This window comes from Amphibalanus amphitrite, unplaced genomic scaffold (assembly GCF_019059575.1).
Source record: "Amphibalanus amphitrite isolate SeventyFive unplaced genomic scaffold, NRLGWU_Aamphi_draft 000105F_arrow, whole genome shotgun sequence".
NCBI classification, from domain to species: domain Eukaryota; kingdom Metazoa; phylum Arthropoda; class Thecostraca; order Balanomorpha; family Balanidae; genus Amphibalanus; species Amphibalanus amphitrite.
Window position 1 is genome coordinate 14,289 of NW_024881600.1, and position 9,828 is coordinate 24,116.

Sequence of the window (9,828 nt, forward strand, 5' to 3'; positions counted from 1 at the left end):
AGGCTCTGTGATGACGACAATGCTGAGTAACGACCAGGTTGAGTTGCAGACTCGGCTGTAGCATAAAGCATTGCTTTATGCTACAGCCTACGCTGTAACAGGGGCGGATCCAAGGGGGGGGGGTCACATGGGTCATGCCCCCCCCCTTGAGGCCCGGGGGCCCAAAGACCTGCCAGGGGCACCACCGGCCTATCAGGGGTATCACAGTCCTGACAGGGGCACCACAGGACCGCCAGGGGCACCACAGGCCTAGCAGGGACACCACGGGCCTGGTGCCCCTGGGCCCTGACAGGACTGTAACGCCCCTGACAAGCCTGAAGTGTCCCCGGCAGGCACGTGGTGCCCCTGACAGGCCTGAGGCGCCCCTGCAAGGCCGGTGGTGCCCCTGGCAGGCCTGTGGTGTCCATGGCAGGCCTGTGGTGCCCTTGCTAGGCCTCTGGTGCCCCTGACAGGCTTGTAATGCCCCTGGAAGGACTGTGGTGCCCCTGGGCCCTGACAAGCCTGAGGTGCCCCTGACAGGCCAGTGGTGCCCTTGCTAGGCCTGTGGTGCCCCTGGCAGGCCTCTGGTGCCCCTGACAGGCTTGCGGTGCCCTTGGAAGGACTGTGGTGTCCCTGGGCCCTGACAAGCCTGAGGTGCCCCTGACAGGCCCGTGGTGCCCTTGTTAGGCCTGTGGTGCCCCTGGCAGGCCTCTGGTGCCCTTGCTAGGCCGCTGGTGCCCCTGGCAGACCTCTGGTGCCCTTGCTAGGCCGCTGGTACCCCTACGCCCGGAGAGGACTGGTGCCCCTGAAAAGTCTGAAGTGCCCCTCGGCAGGCCCGTGGTGACCCTGACAGGCCCAAGGTGCCCCTGCGAGGCCGGTGGTGCCCCTAGCAGACCTCTGGTGCCCCTGGCAGGTCTGTGGTGCCCCTGGCAGGTCTGTGGCGCCCCTGGCAGACCTGTGTTGACTGGTGCCCCTGCTAGGTCGCTGGTGCCCCTCACAGACCTGTGGTGCCCCTGGGCCTTGACAAGCCTGAGATGCCTGGCTATGACAGGCTCGTGGTGCCCCTGATAGACCAGTGGTGCCCCTGGCAGGCCTCTGGTGCCTCTGCTACCCCTGCGCCCGGAGAGGACTATGGTGCCCCTGAAAAGCCTGAAGTGCCTCTCGACAGGCCCGTGGTGCCCCTGGGCCTTGACAGGCCCAAGTTACCCCTGCGAGGTCAGTGGTGCTCCTGGCAGGCCTCTGGTGCCCCTGGCAGGTCTGTGGTGCCCCTGGCAGGCCTGTGTTGACTGGTGCCCCTGCTAGGCCGCTGGTGCCCCTCACAGGCCTGCGGTGCCCCTGGAAGGACTGTGGTGCCCCTGCCCCTAGGGGTGCTCATGGGCCCAACAGGCCCGTTGTGCCCCTGACAGGCCTGTCGTGTATACTTGCTAGACCTGCGGTGCCCCTGCTTCCTGGCAGGCCTGTGGTGCCCCTGGCGGGCCTGTGGCGCCCCTACAAGGCCGTAGGTGCCCCTGGCAGGTTTGTGGTGTCCCTGGAAGGACTTTGGTGCCCCTGACAAGCCTGAAGTGTCAAGGACAGACCCTTTAGACGCCAGGGTCAAGTTCGTCGGACTGACAACGATTTGCTTACCTGATAACGTTCCTGGTAAGTACTCATTACTCAGCGTCCACAACATATATACACATAGCACATTCATATATACTTGCTTACAATTGGTAAATGTGGTTGTGGCTAAGAGTTAAGATACTGACTAAAAAAAAAGAAAAAGAAAAAAAAACTGAAAATGGGGGCACCACCAAAATGAAGTGGACGAAATCCGTCGAGTTTTTAATTTTGGGTATAGGTAGGGGCACCACTTCGATTCATGACCCTCCCCTTGGAGTTTTCCTGGATCCGCCCCTGCGCTGTAAAAACTCCCAAGTACATCAACACCGTTCATGTTCTGCCTGAAACTAGACCTAACAAAACCAGCCGGAGACCGGCCCAAGTCAATAGGCAGGCCCGGTTGATGTACAATTACATGTAAGCGAATGAGTGTAGTCTTTGTTGATTGTGTCTTTGTTTGACAGCTTTGAGTACAGAGACCCGCAGTTGCTACTGTACAGCGACCCTGAGTAAATTGTCCCAGCACCCTCACAGGGAACAACGATAAGCTGTCAGAGGGTACTCACAGGAAACCTCAGCTGCTCTTGTACAGGGACCAGCAGTCGATATCAATGTTATCGGTTGTTACTGGACAGGACAGACGGTTAGACTTGGGGTTCGTGTACAGTAGCAGCTGCGGGTCCCCGTACCTACTTGCATGGTCCCAGTTAAAAATAGCAAGCTCCACATCGGGAGAATCATTAGGTCGCTTGGCGTAGGACGAGAGCGTTGGTTTCAGAAGACACTAACGCCTAAGTGTGTGGGATCGAATCCTCGCGACCTCTAATGGTTTTACAGATACAGGCCGGCATAGGGCCAGTAAATCCAGCAGCGTCGCTGACGTGGGGGTTGGAAATGTCGCGGGCCTGCACTTCTCAAAATAGAGAGAGGTAGGTAGGTATGGACTTCCCACTGCTGGACTCATCTGGTCATAATGCTGGACTCCTCGGTCCACCTACACGCTACCAAAACGTATATAATTAGGTACTCGTATCCACAACACGCTGCTCAGTCATTTTGTAAAATGGCTAGGTATTTTGTAAAATGCCTAGGCATTTTGCAAAATGACTGGAGAGTCAGTCATTTTGTAAAATGCCTAGGCTTTTTGCAAAAAGCCTGGAAAATCAGGCATTTTGCAAAATGCCTAGGCATTTTACAAAATGACTGATTTTCTAAAGTGCCTGCAACATATATACAGGGTGTAACGAAATTATCCGGACATCTATTTTTTCGCCATATCTGCTCGCACAGTTTCTCTTTTAATGTCAGAAGCTGGAAAATTGGATGAATGCATACCTCTGGTATCTGCTCTCAACTCAGCAGTGACCTGACCTTGCGAAATGACTCTTGCAAGAGTCGAGTCGCCGACGGGTTCATTTGATAGTTTTCGTTTAACCCTATTAGTGGCAGGCTCCTGGCTACCCCCTATTAGTGGCAGGGGGGGGGCTGTTTACGACCCCCCCTTGATATCTCGAGATCTAACGGGCCGATTTTCAAAATTCAAACGGCATTCGATTTCGCTCAACGTGATCTACATTTCTAAAAAATAAAAATTAAAAAATGTCAATAGGGGGGGTAGAGGGGGGTAAAAACGGGCAAATTGCAGATACATTTTAGACTGTTTATCACGGCCAGGTTTCTGAACCAATCTTAACGCAACTTTTGCCGATCGATAGAGAATGAACCAGGAATTCACATGGATCCTAAAAATATGCATTTTCAAAAATCATAGGCGGATACAGATCATTGAGATTGGGGGTACACAAAAAGTATAGTAAATAAGGTTTTTGTTGGTACTGTTTCTAAAAAGGGTGGTAATGGTCTTGTTATGTTATAATTTTCTTATGAGAGAACGACTAAAATTGTATTGGTAATGCATAGGCGGTGTCAGGGCACCTATGTTGGGAGGTAAAACATAACCCCCCTTTTTGGACGCCTGGATCCGCCTATTATAGCAAAAACGTGTCAAAAGAGGATGCACAATAACTGTATATGTTATCACATGATACCTTTTATTCACTGTTCGTAAAACTGGTGCAGCATCGTGATCTTCGCCCAAATGACTCGCTTCACGAATAGGACCCCCCAATTCCCAGTGCTCTGGAGCCGCCCCTGGTAAAGTTATGAACTTGAAATTTTCAGGGAATGTGCCCAATTTAGTTTTAGGAAAAGTCAGAAAATTTCAGCATCGTAGCTTCAGCGGTTTCGGAGATATTCCCGAAAAACCTGAGGGGTGGATAAAAACAACCCCCCCTGCCACTAATAGGGTTAAGGCAGTGGAGAGAAAGGAGTACAGTCTCTCGTTTCGTAGTAAGGCTACGTGTTGGTGGCATGGTGGCATGAGCCAGAAGCTGGTCTGTCAGCAGCTGGACATCAGCAGCAGCCAGTAGCACATCTGCCTGAGGCGTAATAAGCTGGGACTTGGTGGCAGACTCAGCCCGGCCTCGATCGCAAAAGGCGCCCTTTGCCAAGTGGTGAGGAGAGTTGTCAAGATAGCGACAAGGAAGCGGCACCAATTAATCCGCATACTGACTCGAATTCTTACCAAGGTAGATAATAAGAGGTCCCACATCATGATTCACCGTTACCCGCCCTTTAGCTTGGTTTTACTGCCCTTCAAACTGGAAAAGACAATGAAATTGACGGGAAAACAACCAGTCCACCACCTTTGGCTTCAGGCCAGGGCGTGTCCACTGGTCGAAGGAAGACACGAATGAGGTGACCTGGTCGGATGGGAAGCTGTTCGAGCTGCGATACCCGTTGAACCGTCAAATCGGCCATGTGTGGGCTGCCAGCAACTCGAATATGCCGGCCGTCGCCGGCGTCAAACATCCGGCCAAAATCCAGACCTGGAGCATGTTCAGCTGCTGTGTAATATTCAAGCTGTTCATGACGACACAGAAAACCACTATCAGTGACGAGTATTACCGGCGCAACATCCTGGCTAGCGATTGGTTGGAGCCACTCAACCAGACGGCACAGGATGGCTCGGTTTCTGAACGTGTACCGATACCTGATTCAAGCCGCGCAGTCTTCATACGGGGCGGCGCACCACCTTCAAGTCCCTAGCAGAACGAGAAGTGATGCCGAGAGGACCTTTTTGTTCTTCTGGGCTAAAGGGCTATGGCTTGGAAATAGTTCCCATGCAATTCCGTCGATATATTATGGACTATTGTCCATCAGGAGATGAATGAGGGGACACCCGCCACCAGCGCCGCCCAACTGCGGGCACAGGTTAGTAAGGCGCTACTCTATATGAAACCCACTGTGCTGGAAAATCCAGTGGCTGGAATGCTCCAAAAATGTGTACCTGCGCTCTTATGAAAGGTGGCTATATAATAATTCAAAAGGGAAAATATCAGAATGTCTTGCTTCTTAATAACAGCGCGAAGAAAGATGTCCGGATAATTTCGTTACACCCTGTAGATGGATTTTATGAAGAGACGACCGTGAGAGGGATAAGCAACAGCAAAATTCCGCATATTCTCCTGGTGTTTTTTTTTTTTTTTTTGTTAACTCTTAGCGTATCCAGAGTATTAATAGGCATTCGTTGACTCGCGTAACAACAATCACACCGATAGAAGTTAGCCTCCCCGTGTTGACGTTTTCACAGTTCTGCTAACGTACAGGGAGAGGGAAAGGGAGAAAGAGGGAGGTGTGGAGAGGGAAAGAGGGAGGTGTGGAGAGGGAGAAAGAGGAAGGGATGGAGAAAGAAAACGAGAGAGAAGAGAGAGAGGGGAGAGAGAGAGAGAGAGAGAGAGAGAGAGAGAGAGAGAGAGAGAGAGAGAGAGAGAGAGAGAGAGAGAGAGAGAGAGAGAGAGAGAGAGAGAGAGAGAGAGAGAGAGAGAGAGAGAGAGAGAGAGAGAGAGGACAGAGGCAGCGAGACAGTGATGGGTTCGAGCTATTCGAGCCATTAGTTGAACTGTCTGGCTGCTGTCAGTCCTCTGTCGGGTAACTGAGCGCAGTGACGACCGACGATACCCGGGCCCGCCCTCCGCCGCGCGCCCCACTGTCGAGCCGGGCCAAATGGCCAGCGGCTCCTCTCTCCCTCTCTCTCCTGCACTGAAAAAAAAAAATTACACCAGAACTTTGGAGTAAATCTACGGTGCCAAAAAATCCAATATTTTCTGGTAAGTTTTTACTCCGGCGTAAAAACTCGAGTAAACTTACGCCGGAGTAAAAACTCACCAGAAAATATTGGATTTTTTGGCACCGTAGATTTACTCCAAAGTTCTGGTGTAATTTCTTTCTCTTTTCGAAGAATAATTTTACCACCCGTGGTAAAAATAGCAACCATAACTTGCACCAGTGGAAGAGTAATTTTACTACCCATGATATAAATAGTAACCTAATTATCGTCAAAATACACCCCGTTTGGAGTAAAATTGCACCGTGCCCAAAAACTACACCAGCCCAAAAGGTGTGAAAATAGCACATAAGCAATATAATAAATTTAGCATGTGAGAGTAAATTTACACTACGGTGTATTTATATCCAAATTATTTTTTACACTCTTGGTGCAAAAATAACAGGGGATGTGAAATAGGTATTGCAGTCGCATCATCCTGCATGGAGGGGCAGAGCGCATCCTTTAGAATGAACCAGTCAGGACATCCAAAAGATGTGCTCATAATCCCCTCCAGCACTGTAAACCAAATCTACAAGTTGGCTCCTTGTTACAAGTTTGGTTCCAATTCGCATAGGCGTCACCTTGTCGATTCACCAGCCCCAGGCTTGTTGGCTAACAAACTAACAGTTTGTCTACAAGTTTGGTTCCAATTCGCATAGGCGTCACCTTGTCGATTCACCAGCCCCAGGCTTGTTGGCCAACAAACTAACAGTTTGTCTACAAGTTTGGTTCCAATTCGCATAGGCGTCACCTTGTCGATTCACCAACCCCAGGCGTGTTGGCCAACAAACTAACAGTTTGTCTACAAGTTTGGTTCCAATTCGCATAGGCGTCACCTTGTTGAGTACTAGTCTGGGCCTTGTGAACCTACCAACTTCTGGATAGGCATAGCCGTTTCCTTGTCGGTTCAACAACCCCTGGTTTGTTGATGAACTAGCCTTTGACTGGGCATTGCTAGTTTACAAATTGTCAACAAGTAAGTGTACTAACGCTCAGTTCGAACTTGTTCTTCCTTACAATCGCTTTGTTTGCGTTGATAACCTTAAGAACTTACGATTCGCGTTCGTTTTCAATTGCCATGATACTGATTCAGGAAATATTTTCTATACGGACAGGTCATTTTTTGGCTGGAAGTGGTGCACAAAATCATGACTGGCATCAGTTATTGCTCAAAGGCTTGTGCTGACAAGAAACGAAATACTGATGGGTTATATAATCGATGAATGCATACACCACATCCATTCGGAAGTTTCTGGAATCATTAGTATTTATTACGGTCACGTACCTACATCACGTAGTATGTAATTAATACTATTGACTGGAGACAATTCCAAGTGCATATTTTCGAATGGATGTGGTAAATGCATGAGGTATAAGGTATACCTATCGTGCACCGTCAGCATATAAGTCTTTGAAGCAAGAACTGCTGCGTATGTGGAAGAACATGGTTTTGTGCATCGCATCAAGCCAGAAGTATAACATGCCCGTATGACGAATATTTCCACATTGACCATAACAATCATGGCAGTTGCACGATCACGCAGATAATTCGAATAAAGCATGATCGCCAACCAGATTAGCTTTTACAGCCCATATATGTCCATCAGTTAAGTTAAAAATACAAAGAGTTGAATTAAAGGCAAATAAATGTATTTATATATAAAAAACACCGACCGCAAAACATCTGCTCACATGTGCATGCAAAGGTCTGGCCCACTTACATTGCGCGCGCAGGGGAAGGGAGGCGTCTCGACCGCGGGTATAGGCACGATTAGTGCGTCCCGCAGGCCAGAGCGGGCCTCACTCACAGCATGAACACCACAGTTCACATATTTCACTTTTTACTGCACAAATGCTGGAACAGCCCTCGTCGCTGATCCATGCTGCACGGCGGCCGCGCGACAACTGCTGGTTTGAACGGTTTGAAACCGCCGCGCCGGGGCCGGACGGCGACCGCTGATTGGTCCGCCAAGTCTGACGTCACGGGCGCAGCTGACCATGTGTATGCTGACCAGCTGACCAGTACAAGTTAGGCGCCGGTTAAATAACCATGCGGCAACAAGTTTCCAAAACTGGTTAAGAAACAAACGTTGAAACAAATGTAGAGTTGGTCTGGATACTGAGAAGTTGGTGTGCATAGTAACTATTGACTCGTAGTTGTCATCTGACAAGCAATGCACCAGACAACGGCTTGTTTGAAAAGTATCAGTTGGTAAACATACCAAGAGATGATTGGTTATATTACACAAGACTTGTCAATTTGGTTTACAGTGAGGCCTTCGGGATGTGCAACTGCATACCATGCATTACAGAATTCACAGCCCCTGAAATATTATACAAACGTCATTCAAGCAGATACAAGTGATAAAGCGCAGTGCAGGTGAGTGCACGGCGGCACGATCGACAAATTGAATACTATTCTATATGAAGACTCTGCGCGTGATTTTTATCGAGTTGCAAAGGAAACAAGTTCAATGAAAGACCGTTTATTCTGAGCTTTATCACATGGTGCATGTAAACTCCTGAAGGTATGTACGTGCGTTATCACAACCATTGCAACGGACTGAAACGGACTCATATGCCGTCTGTGTTTCTATGATATGCTGCGATATGATGCTGCGATAGCATATTCAACAAAAATAAAATATCAGAATAATATTCATCGGAGTAACTTGAGTGATAGGTACATATATATTAAAAAAAAAAAATACATGCAAATATTTCAACACACTTTGCGGTAGTCTTTTTCAATGCAAATGGCACACAGTGCTAGTTTGTTAGGCACAACAAAAATCATCATTTTCCCATGCGATCGATAGAGCCGGATCCTTCACTACGCTTATTAAACTAATTTATCACATCAGCGAAAACTACACTATTTACTACCAGTAAAACGCCTTTTGGGCGAAGAACGAGCGAGCGAGATAGTGAGCCCTGCACGTGCGGAAGGGCGAGAGGGCACTTCCAACGGGCTTGCGCAAAGCACCCTTCTAACCGGTCGCTAGCGGTGTGCCAAATTTGAACGCAATCGGCCCAGCCGTTCCTGAGATCTGGAAGCGGCATTCTGCACGTGCGCACGTGCAAATGGGGTCCAAAATGACTTTTGCACGGCACCCTACTAACTGGTCCCCAACCGTGTACCAAATTTGAGCGCAATCGGCCCAGCCGTTCTCGAGATCTGGAAACGCCCCCTGCACGTGCGCACGTGCAGTAGCACCCTAACCGCAACACATGGGAATGCATTGCCTGGTGGGTGCCTACCTGTATGCCAAGTTTCAGCGAAATCGCCCCAGTAATTACCGAGTTACTGAAATGGGAACAAATTTGGCACCTCTTATTGTTGTATTTTGCACGTGCACTGGGGGTGACCCACATGCATCGAGAGTATCCTATTTTGGGTAGAAGGGATGCTGCTACCCTACAAAAATTACCGCAAGTCAATCGCCCAAGCGGCTGCTGAGATATGAGCCTCTCAAAATCACTACTTTTTCAAAACAGCTTGAACACCCTTGACTTTTCACGTGGCACGTGCCACGACGGTCACTGAGATGTATCAAAAGTGGTCAATTACGGGGTAGAAGGGATGGGGCTACCCAACAAAAAAGACCTCAGACCAATCGGTCCAGCGGTTGCTGAGATATAAGCCTCTCAAAAGCGTTACAGGCCGGGCCGGGCCGGGCCGGGCCGGGCCGGGCCGGGCCGCTCATACTGAGATTTTTCCGTTATATTGAAAAGACTCACTTCGCTCGCTGCGCTCGCTCGCTCGTAATTACCACATCTAAATTTATATACCTGTGACTCCAGTCGCAGGTACTTGTCCAGGTCCATGTCCAGGTACTTAAACTTAGATATGGTAGTAAATAGTGTACCATAGACCACTATATATAGTGGTCTATGAGTGTACATATAGTGTTTTCGCTGATGTGATAAATTAGTTTAATAACCCGCGCCCAGATGGGGTCTGCCGAGCAACGTGGTCTGATGGGGGGGGGGCCATTTTGGCCCCCCCCCTCAGATCTCGAGAACCACGCAACATAGCGACAAGCGGTAAACGGTGTTGGATAGCCCCAACGGGGAAC